Source organism: Mustela nivalis, assembly GCF_964662115.1.
Source record: "Mustela nivalis genome assembly, chromosome: 7".
NCBI lineage: Eukaryota > Metazoa > Chordata > Mammalia > Carnivora > Mustelidae > Mustela > Mustela nivalis.
In genome coordinates, this window is record NC_139026.1 from 41,570,919 (window position 1) to 41,578,814 (window position 7,896).

At 41.4% G+C, this 7,896-nt stretch overlaps 1 pseudogene across 1 annotated transcript; it reads left to right on the forward strand.

Moving 5' to 3' along the window:
* Positions 1–869: 869 nt before the first annotated feature.
* LOC309870218 (26S proteasome regulatory subunit 4 pseudogene) lies at positions 870–5,273 on the forward strand (annotated as a pseudogene). Its single transcript has 3 exons — positions 870–1,027; positions 2,557–2,626; positions 3,975–5,273. The product of its transcript is annotated as a 26S proteasome regulatory subunit 4 pseudogene (transcript).
* Positions 5,274–7,896: the final 2,623 nt, after the last annotated feature.

Sequence of the window (7,896 nt, forward strand, 5' to 3'; positions counted from 1 at the left end):
CTGTCTCATTATAGCCATTCCCCTAGGAGAAAGGAAATAAGAAGCCTTGGAACCTCTCAGATGGTGTAACATGTGTGGGATTTGCCCAGGTTGGTGAAATTCAAGCTTGTTATTTATTTTATAGAAAAGTAGTACTAAGTTTAGTGGAAGATGAAGAGATAGATTAACCCACTGAATAATTAGCTCTGACAGTAAGATGCAAATAAAGTCTTCCCTCCAGACTCTTGGGTTCTCACGAAGACTCCCAGCTGACTTCTGGACCCTCCGGGGGAGTGGGAGAACGGACAGGCTCTGGAAGGTCTTGGGTGCCAAGCACAGCAGCCCCTCTTTTTGGCAGTGTGTCCTCAGACATACTTTGGTCTTCTCAGTCTTGGTTTCTCATCTGCAAAATGAGGATAAGACCCATCTCCTAGATTTAGCTGTTGAAAGAGCCAAATGAGATCTTACCTACAGTTATGTAATCTTGGGCAAGTTATTTAAATGCTTTTATGCCTCAGTTTATCCACCTGTGAAATGTGGATAATGTAGCTAATTCACCTAACAGAGATCAGAGAATTAAAATTAGTTAATATACACAATATACATGAAGTGCTTAGAGCAGTCACTGATTGGCACATGATCAACATTATGACGACGATGGTGACCATCATCACCACAGAAAGCATCTGATGGTCCTCCATAAGTGGAAGTTCTTATTTTATTTATTTTTTTCTTTAATCCCCAGCATGTCATTTTGTTAGAGCCCTGCTTTTATCCCACAGCTTTCTAACTAGATTACCTAGGATTATTATTTTAAACTGCGGTAACAAAAAAAACCTAAGAGTGTCAGCACAATGATTTTTTTCTGGAATGGTCCAGGATGCATCAAGATGGGAGGCAGGGCTCTGCTTCCCGAAGTCACCAAGGGATCCATGTTCCTCCCCACCAGACTCTCCACATGTTTGCTCCAGATTCAGATTCAGCTAACACTGGTGGGCCTATTAGATGCCAGACACGTTTACAATCACATTTACAACAATCCTGTGAGGTGAGCATTAGTATATCCATGTTAGAGATGAGCAGTCTGAACTCAGAGAGGGGAAATCATTAGCTTACAGTCAATTCGCCCACTACCCTTCTCTTTCTTCCAGTAGCATTTAGAGTCTCTACCAAATCCATTAGTATTCAGTCTCCCCTGAGTTTATTAGAACCCCTCTTGCTTCCCCAATAAAAATGGAGTTAAAGCTTCTAGGTCAAGCATGGGGACTCTATATGTTTTTCAGATCCCTGGAAGATTCATACACAGGGTGGTGAATGCCAGGATTACTTGAACCTGAATGTAAGGAAAGTCTCACTGATGAATTTACTAATGGATCTTCATAACTTAGGCATTAGACTTCATTTCAGACCAAGCCCAAGACCGTTCGGACTCGAAGTTACCTACAAACGTTTTTCTTTTTCTTCCTCTTAGTGCATGTTGAAAGAAATGCTGTCTCCTGAGGAAGTATACGTGCACTTTGCCCCAAGTTTTCCACCCCTGTTCCCCGCCCCCCATTACATGGTACATTCGTTTTGCTCTTGAAAAATGAACCTTAAGCAGAAATTCACAGCTGTGATTTTTCGTTTCCAACTTCCCGTGTTTGACATGCGATGTAAAGACTGGAAACGCTAGCTGCCTGGCCACTGAAAGGTACTTGCAGTCTTCCCTTTGTGATCCCTTTGGGTGCCGGAAAGTCCTCAGAGCCAGCAGCTGAGGAAAGAAAACCAATGGAACCTCAGATGGTAATGACCCCAACGGTCAGGTCAAGAGCAAGGAAATGGCAGTGGCAAACTTTCTGGCTTTGTTGTGCCCCCCCCCCCTTCAGGGATTTTTATTATAATTCTTTAAAGCTGGTTATGATAAAACAAACATTACGAATGTTAGGAAGATTCTATTGCACTGGGGTTCCTTTTGGTTCCCTCTCTCTCACAGCTGCAAGTGCTGCCTCTTCCATGTTATTAATTTAGAGGTAATCAGGTTTACATTTGCAGCTGTGTAGCATATGTTTTCCTCAAACAGTCATGGCCATGGGCTCCAGGACAATTAAGACTGGAAAAAATGCCAGCGGCTTCTTCCCCCCTTCCTGTGATGAATTAATAATGTTTCTTCTAATGATTAGTTTTGTGTAATTTTATCCCTAGACTATGGCAAACATGTTGTGAGCACCTCCCATGTGTCTGAGCTATAGGCTTTTTAATAAATGTGATCACTTTGAAATATACCATCTTGGTTTTAAAAAAATGGTTTCTAACTTAGTTAGTGGAGAGAGAGCTGAGGGAAATACTACATGGTGTGAGCCAAGATATGAAGTTAGACACAGTAAGATGCCTGTAATGCTATAGTTGGACGGTTGCATCATGAAAAAGCTGATTAGGTATTTCCAGTTGGAAGTTGCTATTTCTTTTTCCAGTTTGAATTGAACTCCAAATCATCATTAGGTTACTTTGATAGAAAAGCCTGTGCTGCTATAATCCAGTTTCTGACTCAGACACAAAACCCGTCTTTACTTTTTTGGATAATCTTGTACAATTTAACAGACTACAGATTCCTTTGAAAGAGACTTTAACTGAATTATGGTGTGCAGATGACAGATCAGCCAGGAACAAGGTTTGCATCAGAGAAATTCTGAACCGCAGGATGTCCTTTTGGTGTCTAAACTCCCTTATTTCTTTCCCCATGCAGTGCAACCTGTTCTTTCTCTCCTATTAAATAAGACTATCAATATAAATTCCTTTGAAGAGTTACCTAGCTAAATTAACCCGTGAATGAAATGATACTTATTCAGCAAATATGCAATTTCATTTGACTATCTATCTATCTATTTATTTTGATTAGCTCTCACTAGCTTTCTGAACATCAGGGAACAGGCCTTCCTGCTAAAAGATGATCTAGCTCAGGGGTGGGCAGACTAGAGCCCTTGAGCAGCTCCTGCCACCACCTGCCCATTTGTGTACTTGTCTGCAGCTGCTTCTGCTTACCGATGGTGCGGACACATAGTTGTTGAGTTGGAATTGCTACAGATGGGGCTGCTTCGTGGGGCATGACTTGTGTGGTGGCAAGGAGTCCCGGGCTCAGCAGGGTCGTGTGCTGATTTAATACTCTGCTGTGGCCCTCTTGAAGTCAATAATTTTTGAACAATTTTTGAACAGTTTTTTACTGGGTCTCACAAAGTAGGTAGCTGGTGTAGATGACGGAGACTGTATGGCCTAAAAAGCCCAAAATATTCATTGGCCTTTTACAGAAAAGTCTGCTGATCCTTGGTTTAGCTGATCTTCTGTTTTTATATTTATAATTATTTAAATCATTTAATGCATATAAGAATGAACTGGAGAGCGTGCTTAAAATGTAATGACTCAGAGATTCTGGTTCCAAGACGGTCTCTTGTGTGGCCCAAGTATCTACAATTTTAAAAAGCCCAGCACCCCTCAATAGACAGCCATTTAGCTTATCATTCCAGCTAGAAATGAACTTCTTGAAAGCAGAAGATTTGGATAACTCATGGTGCCTCAAACCAAGAATCTTGGATACCACACACTGCTTGCACCAATAATCTTGGCTATCTCAGGATGTCTTTTATCAGGAATTTTCCAAGTACCTCATCATCCTCAGATTTCTAGGGCTCCCAGGTTCATGTTGCTTGGGCTTGGAACAGGATCTCTGGCCTTACTAGAATTAGAGACATTGTTTCTAGTGCGGGAAGGAGTATTAGCAGTTGGCTTCTTGGATGGTTTCCCAGAGAAGCACACATTGCAATCTGACTTCTAGACTGCCATTCAGCAATTATACTTTTAAAAATTGTTGTTAATACACATAGCAGGAGGTTTGCATTTCCTTTTTTTGTCCTTGTCATCCTCTTGCCACCTCCAGGGCCATGACCACCACTCTCTGACTTATCTTGCTTCTGCTGCTTGAACCACTGCTGCTGGAAGAACTGTGAACTCCCTGTATCAACCAGAGTGGGAAAAAGAAGAAAAAAAGAGAGGGACCAGATGCTGCCAGCAAGCTGCCTCTGGTGACATCTCACATTCAGTGCCGGTTATAATTATTGAAGTTAGAGAGAATTAAAGACTCTCTTCTCATTGAGGAAGAATTCATTAGAAATCAGGAACAAATGAAGACTTTAGAAGAAAAGCAAGAGGAGGAAAGATCTAAGGTGTACGATCTTAGGGGGACCCCAATATCAGGAGGAATTTTGGAAAAGATCATTGATGACAATCATGCCATTGTGTTTTCATCTATAGGCTCAGAACACTACGTCAGCATTCTTTCCTTTGTAGACAAGTATCTGTTTGAAACAGATTAGTCTGTCTTGCTCAGCCACAAGGAGCATGCTGTCATAGGGGTGCTCATGGGTGACAGCAGATCCCTTGGTCACAGTGATGAAGGTAGAAAAGATGACCCAGGAAACCTATGCTGATATCGGGGGGTTAGACAACCAAATCCAGGAAATTAAGTAATCTGTGGAGCTTTCTCTCATTCACCCTGAATATTATAAAGAGATGTGTATAAAACCCCAAAGGAGGTCATTCTCTGTGGTCCATCTGGCACAGGTAAAACCTTATTAGCCAAAACAGTAACAAACCAAACCTTAGCCACTTTCTTGAGAGTAACTGGCACTGAACTTATTAAGAATTACCGAGGTGATGGGCCCAAACTTGTTTGGGAATTTTTTCAAGTTATGGAAGAATACGCACCATTCATTATTGATGAAATTGATGCCAATGGAACAAAAAGTTATGACTCAGATTCCGGTGGTGAGAGAGAAATTCAATGACCAATGCTGGAACTATTGAACCTATTGGTTGGATTTGATTCAAGGGGTGACATGAAAATTATCATGGCCTCAAACTGAATAGGAACTTTGGATCCAGCACTTATCAGACCAGGCCATATTGATGGGAAGATTGAGCTCCCCCTGCCTAATGACAAGACTAAGAAGTGCATCTTTCAGATCCATGCAAGCAGGATGATCTGGATGATGGTGTGACCCCGGACGACTTGATCATGGCTAAAGATGACCTCTGTGTGCCGATGTTGAGGCAATCTGTCCAGAAGCTCGTCTGATGGCTTTGAGAAAATGCAGAATGAAAGTAACAAATAAAGACTTCAAGAAATCTAAAGAAAATATTCTGTGTAAAAACCAAAAAGATACTCCTGAGGACTGTATCTCTAGTGGACCACAGCTGCCTTCAAGGAAATAGTCAGGGGTGTCCCAACCCTCTGAAGGGATGAGGTTGGGGAAGTTGCCCAGAGGAACCCATGTTCCCATTGATCTTTCTTAGCAAACCCTCCTGCGTACCTTTGTGAGCAGCCCTCCAGGCTGCCTTCATTTGTCGGTCATGTGCAATGCTCCCTCCCCAATAAAGAGTGCTCCTTCTCAAATAAAAAACACATGACATAAAATTTACCACCTTAGCCATTTTTATAAGTGTACACTTTTGTACTGTTAAGTATATTCGCTGTTGTGAAGTAGATCGCACCATACATTTTTTTAGTCTCTAAAAACACATCAGATAACCAAAATAGGTGACAAGCTGTTACTACTTAACAATAAAAGAAAAAAATAAGGTCATTCAATAAAAAAATGGGCTCAAGACTTAAACTGACATTTCATCAATGAAAATATACATATGACAGATAAGCACATGAAAAGATATTCAATGTCATGAATAATCAGGCAAATGAAAATTAAAACCTTGCCAAGATACCAAAGTTGAGGATACCAAATGCTGTCAAGAATGTTGAAGTAGGAGCACCTGAGTGGCTTAAGCGTCTGCCTTCAGCTTCAGGTCATGATCCCAGGGCCTTGGGATCGAGCCCCACATCGGGCTCCCTGCTCAATGGGGAGTCTCTGCTTCTCCCTCTGCTTCTCTCCCTGTGTGTGCTTTCTCTCTCAAATGAATAAATAAAATCTTTAAAATATTGTGGGGTTAATAGAACATCATCCATTGCTGGCAGGAATGCAAAAAATGACAATCACTTTGGAAAACTTATTGGCAGTTTCTTGTAAATTAAACTCATATTTACAATATAATCCAGCATTTTTACTCTTGGGTATTTACACAAGTGTTGACATATGTCCACGCAAAAACCTGCACGTGAATGTTTACAAAGCAGCTTTATTCGTAAGTGCTCCAAACTGGAAACAACCGAATGTCTATCCATGGATGAATAGTGAACAAATTGAAGCATATTTATCCTATGGAAACCACTCAAGAAAAGAGAATGGGCTCCTGATCCACAAAACAGCATGGATGCATCCCAAATGTCTTACACTAACTGACAGAAGCCAAGTTCGAAAACAACATTATGTAATTCCTTTAATATAACACATGGAAAAAGCAATGCTACAGGGACATAATAGGGTCCAGGAGAGGATTAACTAGAAATTCTGTAGTGAAATCTTCCATGTCTTGACTATGACGGCAGTTGAAAGAGCTTGGACAGCTTGTCATGACTGTCCAAATTCATAGAATTGGATACCTAAATAAAGTCAATTTTTACTGTGTGTAAATTATAGTTCAGTTGACCTCACTGTAAAGATATATTTTTTAAAGATTTTATTTACTTATTTGACAGAGATCACAGTTAGGCAGAGAGGCAGGCAGAGAGAGAGGAGGAAGCAGGCTCCCCATTGAGCAGAGAGCCCAATGTGGGGCTCCATCCCGGGACCCTGGGATCATGACCTGAGCTGAAGGCAGAGGCTTTAACCCACTGAGCCCCCCAGGCGCCCCTCACTGTAAAAATATTTTAATATTTCAAATAGTTGGCCACTTAATTTGCCATGTTGCTATCAAAACCCAATATGTAAGTAGATCTTAGTTTTCTCGGGGCCATCCCAGTTAATGCTTGTTTACCTGGTGACCGGGTTGCTTTAACATTTGTCCCAGGTAAGAGAAACATGCTTTGAATGATACCCTAGATAGTTATAGTATGGTTAGGTGGTATTCTCATAGTACTTCACATGAACTTTTGGGAGACCAGGCCATTAAGCAGAGTGGTCTGGGATATTAGATCAGCACTAATCTTTTTTCCGAGGAAAAGTATAAGTTAGAGCACATTCTCACTGCCCCTTCAGGCTTAGTCTGACTGATAAAATATATGGCACAGATTATGGAGTCCAGGGGATTTAGGATTAAATAAGTAAGTGGCTATGGTGTTTAATTGAAATGACCTCACATGTAAAATAGACATTATAATAGCTGACTTGCAGAGGTGTTTGACAAAAGCAACTTAGCGAATTGTTGGTACAAAGTCAGTGTTCATTAGTTGCTATGATCGCTATTGTCACCTGTTGTCATTGTTGTTATCATCGTCATTCCCTGTGAGTAAGGAGAGTTTTCCATTTACGATGCCCCCTCCCCCACACAGCGAGGGCAGGTAGATCACGCCATGGAGGTGGACACCATTTCCGTTCACTTAAGTCTTTGTGCTTTGGCATCTGTGGCCTCTTTCCTTGCTCTTAAAGTGACTTACCGAAAACTTGTTTCTTACTCACAATTGGGTCCCTCCCTGAAGAATGACTTGTTGTACCTTCAAGTACCTCCCCTGTCCATGGCTGCCCACTTGCTAGGTGCTTGTTGCCTGGCGTTTCTAAGACAGTGTGAAATCTATTTAAGTAATTTTAGGAATGCAGCACACCCAAGGTGTGAGACAGCAAGAAGCATGCTTTACCCGTGCCCTTGCTTTGTTACTAAGTGTGGTCAGATCGATGGTTAGCTATTTGAGTTAGTGAGTCAGGATATCTGAAGAAAGTGTAAAATTCAAGTATGATTCATTTGAGCCCATGGAGAAAGAGATTCTTGCTTAATGTTTTATTGAGAACCCACAATGTGAGCCGCCGTGAACCTCAGGCAATTAAGGAGTCAGACGGTATT